The sequence below is a fragment of the Bufo gargarizans genome, chromosome 2 (assembly GCF_014858855.1).
Source record: "Bufo gargarizans isolate SCDJY-AF-19 chromosome 2, ASM1485885v1, whole genome shotgun sequence".
NCBI classification, from domain to species: domain Eukaryota; kingdom Metazoa; phylum Chordata; class Amphibia; order Anura; family Bufonidae; genus Bufo; species Bufo gargarizans.
This window is the reverse complement of record NC_058081.1, coordinates 445,233,069-445,247,592: the sequence shown is the minus strand read 5'-3', so window position 1 is coordinate 445,247,592 and position 14,524 is coordinate 445,233,069.

Genomic DNA, 14,524 nt, shown 5'->3' with positions numbered 1-14,524 from the left:
AGTGTAGTGACAGAAGCCCTTTAACATTATGTCACTAGGCCACTCTGTTTTCTCCTCATGATGCTTTCACCTCAACACTCTGTCACTGGGCCACCTTGTGACCTCCTTATGCTGCTACCATCTCAACACTCTGTGGTCTCCTCATGCTGCTGCAACTTCACTACTCTGTGGTCTCCCCATGCCGCTGCCATCTCAATTCTATGTCACTGGCCACTGTGTGGTCTCCTCATGCTGTTGCTGCCTCACAACTGTGTCACTGACCACTTTGTGGTCACCACATGCTTTTGCCACCTCACCACTCTGTGGTCTCCTCATGCTGTTTAAACATCACAAATCTGTAGTTTCCTCATGCTGCTCCTACTTCAAAACTATGTCTCTGGGCCACTCTGTGGTCTCCTCATAATGCTTCCACCTAAACACTCTGTGATCTCCTCATGCTGCTGCCACCTCACCATTATGTCACTGTGCCACTCAGTGGTCTCTTCATGTTGCTTCCACCTTACCACCTAGTGGTCTCCTTATGCTGCTGCAGCCGTACCACTCTGTGGTCTCCTCATGCTGCTGCTACCTCAACACTATGTCACTGGGACACTCTGTGGTCTCTTCATGCTGCTCCCACCTCACCACTATGTCACTGGGCCACTCTTTGTTCTCCTCATGCTGCTGCCACCTCACGACTCTGTGGTCTCCTCATGCTTCTACCACCTCACCACTCAGTTGAATCTTCATTCTGCTGCCATCTCAATATTTTGTCACTAGGCCACTCTGTGGTCAACTCTTGCTTCTGCTACCCCACCACTATGTTAATAGGCCACTCTGTGGTCTCCTTATGCTGCTGCCACCTCAACACTCTGTAGTATCCTCATGCTGCTGCCAGCTCAAAACTGTATCACTGGGCAACTCTGTGGTCTCCTCATGCTGCTGCCACTTTGACACTATCTCACTGTGCAACTCGGTGGTCTCCCCATGTGGCTTTTACCTCATAACTCAGTGGTTTCCTCATGCTGCTGCCAACTCAACACTCTGTTGTCTGTTCATGCTTTTTCCTATTCAATACTATGTCACTGAGACAGTCTGTTGTCTCCTTATGCTGCTGCCAACTCCCACTCTGTGGTCTCCTCATGCTGCTGCTATCTCAACACTATGTCAATGGGCTACTCTTTGGTCTCTTATGCTGCTGCCACCTCACCACTATGTTGTTTCCTCATGCAGAGGCCACCTCACCACTCTGTGGAGTCCTCATGCTGCTGCCACCTTAATACTATGTCACTGGGCACTCTGTGGTCTCTTCATGCTGCTTCAACATCAGCACTCTGTGGTCTCCTCATGCTTCTGCTACCTCAACACTATGTCACTGGGCCCCGCTGAGGTTTCTTTATGCTGCTGCCACCTCAACATCCTGTGGTTTCCTCATGTTGCTGCCACCTCAACACTATGTCACTGGGCCACTATGTGGTCTCCTAATGTTGCTTTCACCTCACCACTCTGTGGTTCCTCATGCTGCTTCCGCCTCACCACTATGTCACTGGTTCACTCTGTGGTCTTCTAATGCTGCTGCCATCTCAACACTCTGTGATAACCTCATGCTGCTTCAACATCACCATGCTGCTCCTAACTCAACACTATGTCACTGTGGAACTCTGTGGTCTCCTCATGCTGCTGCTACCTTAACACTTAGTCACTGGGCCACTCAGGTCTCCTCATGCTGCTGATACAAAAACACTCTGTCACTGAGCGATGGTTTCCTTATGCTGCTGCCAACCTCACCACTCTGTGGTCTTATCATGCTGCTGCCACCCCAATTCTATGTCACTGTGCAACTCTGTGGTCTCCTCATGCTTTTTCTGCCTCACCACTATGTCACTGGGCGACTCTGTGGTCTCCTCATGCTGCTCCTAACTCAACACTATGTCACTGGGCCACTCAGGTCTCCTTATGCTGCTGCCACCTTAGTACTCTGTCACTGAGCCAATCTGTGGTCTCCTTATGCTGGTGACACTTCACCACTATGTGGTCTCATCATGCTGCTAACACCCCAATTCTATGTCACTGTGCAACTCTGTGGTCTCCTTATGCTGCTGCGGCCTCACCACTGTGTCACTGTGCCACTCTGTGGTCTCCTCATGCTTCTGACACCTTACTTCTCTGTGGTCTCCTCATGCTTTATCTGCCTTACCGCTATGTCACTGGGCGACTCTGTGGTCTCCTCATGCTGCTGACACCTGACTACTCTGTTGTCTCCTCATGCTTTTTCTGCCTCACCACTATGTCACTGGGCGACTCTGTGGTCTCCTCATGCTGCTCCTAACTCAACACCATGTCACTGGGCCACTCAGGTCTCCTTATGCTGTTGCCACCTTAGCACTCTGTCACTGAGCCACTCTGTGGTCTCCTTATGCTGGTGACACTTCACCACTATGTGGTCTCATCATGCTGCTAACACCCCAATTCTATGTCACTGTGCAACTCTGTGGTCTCCTTATGCTGCTGCGGCCTCACCACTGTGTCACTGTGCCACTCTGTGGTCTCCTCATGCTTCTGACACCTTACTTCTCTGTGGTCTCCTCATGCTTTATCTGCCTTACCGCTATGTCACTGGGCGACTCTGTGGTTTCCTCATGCTGCTGACACTTGACTACTCTGTGGTCTCCTCATGCTTTTTCTGCCTCACCACTATGTCACTGGGCGACTCTGTGGTCTCTTCATGCTGCTCCTAACTCAAGACTATGTCACTGGGCCACTCCTTATGCTGTTGCCACCTTAGCACTCTGTCACTGAGCCACTCTGTGGTCTCCTTATGCTGGTGACACTTCACCACTATGTGGTCTCATCATGCTGCTAACACCCCAATTCTATGTCACTGTGCAACTCTGTGGTCTCCTTATGCTGCTGCGGCCTCACCACTGTGTCATTGTGCCACTCTGTGGTCTCCTCATGCTGCTGACACCTTACTACTCTGTGGTCTCCTCATGCTTTATCTGCCTTACCGCTATGTCACTGGGCGACTCTGTGGTCTCCTCATGCTGCTGACACTTGACTACTCTGTGGTCTCCTCATGCTTTTTCTGCCTCACCACTATGTCACTGGGCGATTCTGTGGTCTCCTCATGCTGCTCCTAACTCAACACTATGTCACTGGGCCACTCAGGTCTCCTTATGCTGTTGCCACCTTAGTACTCTGTCACTGAGCCAATCTGTGGTCTCCTTATGCTGGTGACACTTCACCACTATGTGGTCTCATCATGCTGCTAACACCCCAATTCTATGTCATTGTGCAACTCTGTGGTCTCCTTATGCTGCTGCGGCCTCACCACTGTGTCACTGTGCCACTCTGTGGTCCCCTCATGCTGCTGACACCTTACTACTCTGTGGTCTCCTCATGCTGCTGCTACCTCAACACTCTGTGGCTTCCTCATGCTGCTGCTACCTCAACACTATGTCCCTGGGCCACTCTGTGGTCTCCTCATGTTGCTTCCACCTCACCACTCAGTGTTTTCCTCATGCTAATGCCACCTCACCACTCTGTTCTCTGTTCATGCTGCTGCTACCTTAACACTATGTCACTGGGCCACTCAGGTCTAATCATGCTGTTGCCACCTCAACACTGTCACTGAGCCACTCTGCTTTCTCCTTATGCTGCTGCCACCTCACCTCTCTGTGGTCTAATCATGCTGCTGCCACCTCAATACTATGTCACTGTGCAACTCTGTGTCTCCTTATGCTGCTGCCGCCTCACCACTATGTCACTGGGCCTCTTTGTGGTCTCCTCATGCTGCTGCCGCCTCACCACTTTGTGGATTCCTCATGCTGCTGCCACTTTATACTATGTCACTGGGCACTCTGTGGTCTCCTCATGCCGCTGCTACCTCAGCACTATGTCACTGGGCCACTCTGAGGTTTCATAGTGCTTCTGACACCTCAAAACCCTGTGGCCTCCTTTACGCTGCTGCCACCTCAACATTATGTCACTGGGCAACTCTGTGGTTTCCTCGTGCTGCTGCCAACTCAACACAAAGTCAATCTGCCACTCTTTGGTCTCCTCATGCTGCTGCCACCTTATACTATGTCACTGGGCACTCTGTGGTCTCCTCATGCTGCTGCCACATCACCACTTTGTGGTCTCCTCATGCTGCTTCAACATCAACACTCTGTGGTCTCCTTATGCTGCTGATACCTCAACACTATGTCACTGGGCCACTGAGGTTTCTTTATGCTGCTGCCACCTCAACACCCTGTGGTCTCCTCATGCTGCTGCTGCCACCTCAACACTGTGTCACTGGGCAACTCTATAGTTTCCTCATGTTGCTGCCACCTCAACACTATGTCACTGGGCCACTATGTGGTCTTCTAATGTTGCTTCCACCTCACCACTCTTTGGTCTCCTCATGCTGCTTCCGTCTCACCACTATGTCACTGGTTCACTCTGTGGTCTCCTAATGCTGCTGCCAACTCCCCACTCTTTGGTAACCTCATGCTGCTTTAACATCACAACTCTGTGGTTTCCTCATGCTGCTCCTACCTCAACACTATGTCACTGGGCCACTCTGAGGTTTCTTTATGCTGCTGCCGCCTCAACCACCTGTGGTCTCCTCATGCTGCTGCCACCTCAACACTATGTCACTGGGCAACTCTGAAGTTTCCTCATGTTGCTGCCACCTCAACACTATGTCACTGGGCCACCATGTGGTCTACTAATGTTGCTTCCACCTCACAACTCTGTGGTCTCCTCATGCTGCTTCCACCTCACCACTATGTCACTGATTCACTCTGTGGTCTCCTAATGCTGCTGATAACTCACCACTCTTTGGTAACCTAATGCTGCTTCAACATCACCACTCTGTGGTCTCCTCATGCTGCTGCCACCTAAACACTTTGTGGTCTCCTCATGCTGCTGCTACCTTAACACTATGTTCCTTTGCCACTCTGCGGTCTCCTCATTCTGCTGCCAACTCAACACTCTGTTGTCTTCTAATGCTGCTGCTACCTTAACACTATGTCACTGTGCCACTCAGGTCTCCTCATGCTGCTGCCACCTTAGCACTCTGTCACTGAGCCACTCTGTGGTCTCCTTATGCTGCTGCCACTTCACAACTCTTTGGTCTCATCATGCTGCTACCACCCCAATTCTATGTCACTGTGCAACTTTGTGGTTTCCTTATGCTGCTGCGGCCTCACCACTGTGTCACTGGGCCACTCTGTGGTCTCCTCATGCTGCTGACACCATACTACTTTGTGGTCTCCTCATGATTTTTCTGCCTCACCACTATGTCACTGGGTGACTCTGTGGTCTCCTCATGCTGCTTCAACATCACCACTCTGTGGTCTCCTTATGCTGCTGTTACCTCACCACTATGTCAATAGGCCACTCTGTTTTCTCCTCTTGCTGCTGCCACCTCAATACTCTCTGGTCTCCTCATGCTGCTGCCACCTTAACACTTTGTCACTGGGCCCCTCTTTGGTCTCCTCATGCTGCTGCCACCTGAACACTATGTCACTGGGCCACTCTTTGGTCCCCTCATGCTGCTTCTACCTCACCACTAGTCACAAGGCCACTCTGTGGTCTACTTATGCTGCTGCCACTTCAACACTCTGTGGTCTCATCATGCTGCTGCCACTTCAACTTTATGCCACTGTGCCACTTAGTGGTCTCACTTTGTTGCTTGCACCTCATAACTCAATGGTTTCCTCATGCTGTTGCCACCTCAATACTATGTCACTGATCCACTCTGTTGTTTCCTTATGCTGCTGCCACCTCACCACTCTGTGGTCTCCTCATTCTTTTTCTGCCTCACCACTATGTCACTGGGCGACTCTGTGGTCTCCTCATGCTGCTGCCAACTAATCACTCTGTGGTCTCCTCATGCTGCTGCCACCTTTATACTATGTCATGCTGCTGCCAACTAATCACTCTGTGGTCTCCTTATGCTGCTTCCACCTCACCATTATGTCACAGGGCACTCTGTGGTCTCCTCATACGGCTGCCACCTCACCACTATGTCACTGGGCCACTCTGAGGTTTCATCATACTGCTGCCACCTCAACACCCTGTGGCCTCCTCATGCTGATGCAACCTCAACATTATGTTACTAGGCAACTCTGTTTCCTCATGCTGCTGTCACCTCAACACAGTGTCACTGGGCCACTCTTTGGTCTCCTAATGTTGCTTCCACCTCACCACTCTGTGGTCTCCTCATGCTGCTTCCACCTCACCACTATGTCACTGGGTAACTCTGCGGTCTCCTAATGCTGCTGCTAACTTACCACTCTGTGGGCTCCTCATGCTTATTCAAGATAGCAACTCTGTGGTTTCCTTATGCTGCTCCTACCTCAACTCAATGTCACTGGGACACTATGTGGTCTCCTCATAATTCTGCTATCTCAACACTCTGTGGCCTTCTCATGCTGCTGCTACCTCAACACTATGTCCATGGGCCACTCTGTGGTCTCCTCATGTTGCTTTCACCTTACCACTCAGTGTTCTCCTCATGCTACTGCCAACTCACCACTCTGTTCTCTGCTCATGCTGCTGCTACCTTAACACTATGTCACTGTGCCACTCAGGTCTACTCATGCTGCTGCCACCTCAACACTCTGTCACTGAGCCACTCTGTGGTCTCCTTATGCTGCTGCCACCTCTCCACTTTGTGGTCTAATAATGCTGCGGCAACCTCAATACTATGTCACTGTGCAACTTTGTGTTCTCCTTATGCTGCTTTCACCTCACCACTGTGTCACTGGGCCTCTTTGTGGTCTCCTCATGCTGCTGCCGCCTCACCTCTATGTCAGTGGGCCACTCTGTGGTCTCCTCATGCTGCTGCTACCTCAAAACTATGTTCCTGGGCCACTCTGTGGTCTCCTCATGCTGCTGCCAACTTACCACTTTGTTGTCTCCTTATGCTGCTGCCACCTCACCACTCTGTGGTCTCCTCATGCCGCTGTCATCTCAATTCTATGTCACTGGCCACTCTGTGCTGTTGCTACCTTTACACTATGTCACTGGGCCATTCTGTTTTCTCCTTATTCTGCTGTCAATTTAGTACTCTGTCACTGGGCCACTCTGTGGTCTTCTTATGGAGCTGCCACCTCAACACTCTCTGGTCTTCTCATGCTGCTGCCACTTCATCACTCTGTGGTCTCCTCATGCCGCCATCATCTCAATTCTATGTCACTGGCCACTATGTGGTCTCTTCATGCTGTTGCCGCCTCAACACTCTGTCACCACTCTGTGGTCTCCTCATGATGCTGCCACCTCACCACTTTGTGAACTTCTTATGCTGCTGCCACTTCAATGCTATGTCAATTGGCACTCTGTTGTCACCTAATGCTGTTGCCGCCTCACCATTATGTCACTGGCCACTTTGTGGTCTTCTTATGCTGCTTCAGCATCACCACTCTGTGGTCTCCTCATGCTGCTCCTAACTCAACACTAGGTCTCTGGGCCACTTTGTGGTCTCCTCATGCTGCTGCCACCTCCAGACCCTATCATTGGGCCACTCTGTGTTTTCCTCATGCTGTTTTCACCTCACTACTATGTCATAGGTCCACTCTGTGGACTTTTCATGCGTTTCCCACCCTCCCTACTCCATGACTGGGCCACTATATTGCCCTTTTGGACTGTTTGACATTATCATTTATTTGACCCTTCTTCTGATCTGTCCTAAGGAAGGAAAAATTAGATGCACAACAAATCATTCCTTTGTAGCAGCTTTAAGGCCTGTATGACATGGTACCTAGTTTGCATCAGAATTGTCTTATCATTTGGTAGCCAAAAGCATGAGTGGTTACAAAACACAGAGTTACTAGGCAACTCTGTTGTTTCCTCATGCTGCTGTCACCTCAACACAGTGTCACTGGGCCACTCTTTGGTCTCCTAATGTTGCTTCCACCTCACCACTCTGTGGTCTCCTCATGCTGCTTCCACCTCACCACTATGTCACTGGGTAACTCTGCGGTCTCCTAATGCTGCTGCTAACTTACCACTCTGTGGGCTCCTCATGCTTATTCAAGATAGCAACTCTGTGGTTTCCTTATGCTGCTCCTACCTCAACTCAATGTCACTGGGACACTATGTGGTCTCCTCATAATTCTGCTATCTCAACACTCTGTGGCCTTCTCATGCTGCTGCTACCTCAACACTATGTCCATGGGCCACTCTGTGGTCTCCTCATGTTGCTTTCACCTTACCACTCAGTGTTCTCCTCATGCTACTGCCAACTCACCACTCTGTTCTCTGCTCATGCTGCTGCTACCTTAACACTATGTCACTGTGCCACTCAGGTCTACTCATGCTGCTGCCACCTCAACACTCTGTCACTGAGCCACTCTGTGGTCTCCTTATGCTGCTGCCACCTCTCCACTTTGTGGTCTAATAATGCTGCGGCAACCTCAATACTATGTCACTGTGCAACTTTGTGTTCTCCTTATGCTGCTTTCATCTCACCACTGTGTCACTGGGCCTCTTTGTGGTCTCCTCATGCTGCTGCCGCCTCACCTCTATGTCAGTGGGCCACTCTGTGGTCTCCTCATGCTGCTGCTACCTCAAAACTATGTTCCTGGGCCACTCTGTGGTCTCCTCATGCTGCTGCCAACTTACCACTTTGTTGTCTCCTTATGCTGCTGCCACCTCACCACTCTGTGGTCTCCTCATGCCGCTGTCATCTCAATTCTATGTCACTGGACACTCTGTGCTGTTGCTACCTTTACACTATGTCACTGGGCCATTCTGTTTTCTCCTTATTCTGCTGTCAATTTAGTACTCTGTCACTGGGCCACTCTGTGGTCTTCTTATGGAGCTGCCACCTCAACACTCTCTGGTCTTCTCATGCTGCTGCCACTTCATCACTCTGTGGTCTCCTCATGCCGCCGTCATCTCAATTCTATGTCACTGGCCACTATGTGGTCTCTTCATGCTGTTGCCGCCTCAACACTCTGTCACCACTCTGTGGTCTCCTCATGATGCTGCCACCTCACCACTTTGTGAACTTCTTATGCTGCTGCCACTTCAATGCTATGTCAATTGGCACTCTGTTGTCACCTAATGCTGTTGCCGCCTCACCATTATGTCACTGGCCACTTTGTGGTCTTCTTATGCTGCTTCAGCATCACCACTCTGTGGTCTCCTCATGCTGCTCCTAACTCAACACTAGGTCTCTGGGCCACTTTGTGGTCTCCTCATGCTGCTGCCACCTCCAGACCCTATCATTGGGCCACTCTGTGTTTTCCTCATGCTGTTTTCACCTCACTACTATGTCATAGGTCCACTCTGTGGACTTTTCATGCGTTTCCCACCCTCCCTACTCCATGACTGGGCCACTATATTGCCCTTTTGGACTGTTTGACATTATCATTTATTTGACCCTTCTTCTGATCTGTCCTAAGGAAGGAAAAATTAGATGCACAACAAATCATTCCTTTGTAGCAGCTTTAAGGCCTGTATGACATGGTACCTAGTTTGCATCAGAATTGTCTTATCATTTGGTAGCCAAAAGCATGAGTGGTTACAAAACACAGAGTTACTAGGCAACTCTGTTGTTTCCTCATGCTGCTGTCACCTCAACACAGTGTCACTGGGCCACTCTTTGGTCTCCTAATGTTGCTTCCACCTCACCACTCTGTGGTCTCCTCATGCTGCTTCCACCTCACCACTATGTCACTGGGTAACTCTGCGGTCTCCTAATGCTGCTGCTAACTTACCACTCTGTGGGCTCCTCATGCTTATTCAAGATAGCAACTCTGTGGTTTCCTTATGCTGCTCCTACCTCAACTCAATGTCACTGGGACACTATGTGGTCTCCTCATAATTCTGCTATCTCAACACTCTGTGGCCTTCTCATGCTGCTGCTACCTCAACACTATGTCCATGGGCCACTCTGTGGTCTCCTCATGTTGCTTTCACCTTACCACTCAGTGTTCTCCTCATGCTACTGCCAACTCACCACTCTGTTCTCTGCTCATGCTGCTGCTACCTTAACACTATGTCACTGTGCCACTCAGGTCTACTCATGCTGCTGCCACCTCAACACTCTGTCACTGAGCCACTCTGTGGTCTCCTTATGCTGCTGCCACCTCTCCACTTTGTGGTCTAATAATGCTGCGGCAACCTCAATACTATGTCACTGTGCAACTTTGTGTTCTCCTTATGCTGCTTTCATCTCACCACTGTGTCACTGGGCCTCTTTGTGGTCTCCTCATGCTGCTGCCGCCTCACCTCTATGTCAGTGGGCCACTCTGTGGTCTCCTCATGCTGCTGCTACCTCAAAACTATGTTCCTGGGCCACTCTGTGGTCTCCTCATGCTGCTGCCAACTTACCACTTTGTTGTCTCCTTATGCTGCTGCCACCTCACCACTCTGTGGTCTCCTCATGCCGCTGTCATCTCAATTCTATGTCACTGGACACTCTGTGCTGTTGCTACCTTTACACTATGTCACTGGGCCATTCTGTTTTCTCCTTATTCTGCTGTCAATTTAGTACTCTGTCACTGGGCCACTCTGTGGTCTTCTTATGGAGCTGCCACCTCAACACTCTCTGGTCTTCTCATGCTGCTGCCACTTCATCACTCTGTGGTCTCCTCATGCCGCCGTCATCTCAATTCTATGTCACTGGCCACTATGTGGTCTCTTCATGCTGTTGCCGCCTCAACACTCTGTCACCACTCTGTGGTCTCCTCATGATGCTGCCACCTCACCACTTTGTGAACTTCTTATGCTGCTGCCACTTCAATGCTATGTCAATTGGCACTCTGTTGTCACCTAATGCTGTTGCCGCCTCACCATTATGTCACTGGCCACTTTGTGGTCTTCTTATGCTGCTTCAGCATCACCACTCTGTGGTCTCCTCATGCTGCTCCTAACTCAACACTAGGTCTCTGGGCCACTTTGTGGTCTCCTCATGCTGCTGCCACCTCCAGACCCTATCATTGGGCCACTCTGTGTTTTCCTCATGCTGTTTTCACCTCACTACTATGTCATAGGTCCACTCTGTGGACTTTTCATGCGTTTCCCACCCTCCCTACTCCATGACTGGGCCACTATATTGCCCTTTTGGACTGTTTGACATTATCATTTATTTGACCCTTCTTCTGATCTGTCCTAAGGAAGGAAAAATTAGATGCACAACAAATCATTCCTTTGTAGCAGCTTTAAGGCCTGTATGACATGGTACCTAGTTTGCATCAGAATTGTCTTATCATTTGGTAGCCAAAAGCATGAGTGGTTACAAAACACAGAAGACATGCACATTTTCTATTCATGTGTCATCTCTGTTTTAGATCCATCCCTGTTTTTTCACGCTTTAGCAATACTGATGGATTACTGACCAAATGCTGACTAATTGAAGGCACATGCTCAACAGACAGGATCCTTTCGGGGGGTTATTGTTCTGATGGATCAGAGGAAGGACAAAATAATCTGTGATGTCAACACAAACTTACTGCTAACACTCTCTACACTTTGTCAGGGGGGCTATACTTGTATTAGTGTTTAATAGAACAGGTTCTGTATACATCTACACGGAATCAGCTCACGATGGTGTAAAAGGAGTGCACTCTTTCACGCTATAGTAGGATCTTGGGCCTCTGCACAGTTCTTTATACCTGGCACTAACACTGATCTGTAAGGCTGAGTTCTCACTTTAGTTATTTGGTCAGTTTTGGCCCCATAGCTGCCCAAATAAGTGAAGCGTGCAGTGATTCTGAGAGTAACACCTGTCATCTGTGTGTTATCTGCGTGTCATACTGACTCACAGTATTGTTTCACTACCACAGCAGACTCCCCATGCATGTTACTGCAAGGCATAGTGTTCTACACCACTATACAGTCTCTCTGTAGCCAGGAAATAAATGTTTTTTAACGCAATTCACCACAAATAAATTCGGATTGAATCAAATCTTTTCGGAAAATTTGGCGACTGACCAAATAGAATTTTTAAGAAATTCACTCAACTCTAATAATAATAAAAGCACAATACAACAGAGCTCCAACAAAAGACAAAACCCATTTGGAGCTACAGAAGATTTCCTCTTATGAGTTTATGTACAAACCGGATTCCCAAAAAGTTGGGACACTATACAAATCGTGAATAAAAACTGAATGCAATGATGTGGAGGTGCCAACTTCTAATATTTTATTCAGAATAGAACATAAATCACGGAACAAAAGTTTAAACTGCGAAAGTGTACCATTTTAAGGGAAAAATATGTTGAATCAGAATTTCATGGTGTCAACAAATCCCCAAAAAGTTGGGACAAGGCCATTTTCACCACTGTGTGGCATCTCCCCTTCTTCTTACAACACTCAACAGACGTCTGGGGACCGAGGAGACCAGTTTCTCAAGTTTAGAAATAGCAATGCTCTCCCATTCTTGTCTAATACAGGCCTCTAACTGTTCAATCGTCTTGGGCCTTCTTTGTTGCACCTTCCTCTTTATGATGTGCCAAATGTTCTCTATAGATGAAAGATCTGGACTGCAGACTGGCCATTTCAGTACCCGGATCCTTCTCCTACGCAGCCATGATGTTGTGATTGATGCAGAATGTGGTCTGGCATTATCTTGTTGAAAAATGCAGGGTCTTCCCTGAAAGAGATGACGTCTGGATGGGAGCATATGTTGTTCTAGAACCTGAATATATTTTTCTGCATTGATGGTGCCTTTCCAGACATGCAAGCTGCCCATGCCACACGCCCATACCATCAGAGATGCAGGCTTCTGAACTAAGCGTTGATAACAACTTTGATTGTCCTTGTCCTCTATGGTCCGGATGACATGGCGTCCCAGATTTCCAAAAAGAACTTTGAATCGTGACTCGTCTGACTATAGAACAGTCTTCCATTTTGCCACACTCCATTTTAAATGATCCTTAGCCCAGTGAAAACACCTGAGCTTGTGGATCTTGCTTAGAAATGGCTTCTTCTTTGCACTGTACAGTTTCATCTGGCAACAGCGGATGGCACGGTGGATTGTGTTCACTGACAATGGTTTCTGGAAGTATTCCTGAGCCCATTCTGTGATTTCCTTTACAGTAGCATTCCTGTTTGTGGTGCAGTGTCGTTTAAGGGCCCGGAGATCACGGGCATCCAGTATGGTTTTACGGCCTTGACCCTTACGCACAGAGATTGTTCCAGATTCTCTGAATCTTCGGATGATGTTATGCAGAGTTGATGATGATAGATGCAAAGTCTTTGCAATTTTTCGCTGTGTAACACCTTTCTGATATTGCTCCACTATCTTTCTGCGCAACATTGTGGGAATTGGTGATCCTCTACCCATCTTGGCTTCTGAGAGACACTGCCACTCTAAGAAGCTCTTGTTATACCCAATCATGTTGCCAATTGACCTAATTAGTGTTAATTGGTCTTCCAGCTCTTCGTTATGCTCAAATTTACTTTTTCCAGCCTCTTATTGCTACTTGTCCCAACTTTTTTGAGATTTGTTGACACCGTGAAAATTTGAATCAACATATTTTTCCTTTAAAATGATACATTTACTCGGATTAAACGTTTTATCTGTCATCTACGTTCTATTACAAGTAAAATATTGACATTTGCCATCTCCACATCATTGCATTCAGTTTTTATTCACAATTTGTTTAGTGTCCCAACTTTTTGGGAATCCGGTTTGTACAAATATCCTATTAGACATTACTTATCATTTGTGATATGATTATTGGTGGACATGTACATGTCTCGGTAGATTGAAAAGGACACACTGGTTGGTCCAAAGGACTCCAGTCTGACACTGGTTTAATTGCATAACCAAACACCTCTGAATACTTTTTTTCATTCAACTACGCCTGACATGTCTCGATGTCTGACATGAGAACGATTTAATAGAATTCTACAGTTTTGTTTCCTTTTTAAGGTTGGGAAATGTCCGATTTCCTCCCTTTGCCCTTTTAACCCCTTAGTGACCACCCATACGTGTTTTTACAGTGGTCACTAAGGGGCCTTAAGCTGGGATACAACTTTTTTACGACAGCCTACTCTAAGCGCTGCATTGAAGAGCGGGGACCAGACTCTCACATGAGAGCTGTGGCCCTGCTCTAACGATCTGGGCTATTTAACACTTTACATTCTGCGGGAAATAGCTTCCGCCACATATAAAGTGCTGACAGAGGGAGCGGACTTCCTCTGTCTCCCATTGGCACCCCACAAATGTGATCGCAGGGTGCCGATGTGTGTGAAGGCTGGCAGGGGTCAGATGTAGGCCCCAAACCAGCCTCAGTAATTTCCAGAAGGCTGCTGGTCTAATGTTAGAATAGCATTGCCACTAAAATGCATTGTACTATAGGGATAGTGCATTGCATTTTAAAAGCAATCAAAAAGCTGTCTGTTAAAGTCCCCCTGTGGGACTATTAAGTGGTAAAAAAATAAAAAATAACTAATTAATTCAATAAAAAAAATTAAAAATTACGCTTTTTTTCCATTGATAATACTCTTTTTATTGAAAAAATAGCAAAAATAAATATCCCCATACGTTTGGTATTGCCACATACTTAATGACCCTGACTACATAAATATCATGTAAATT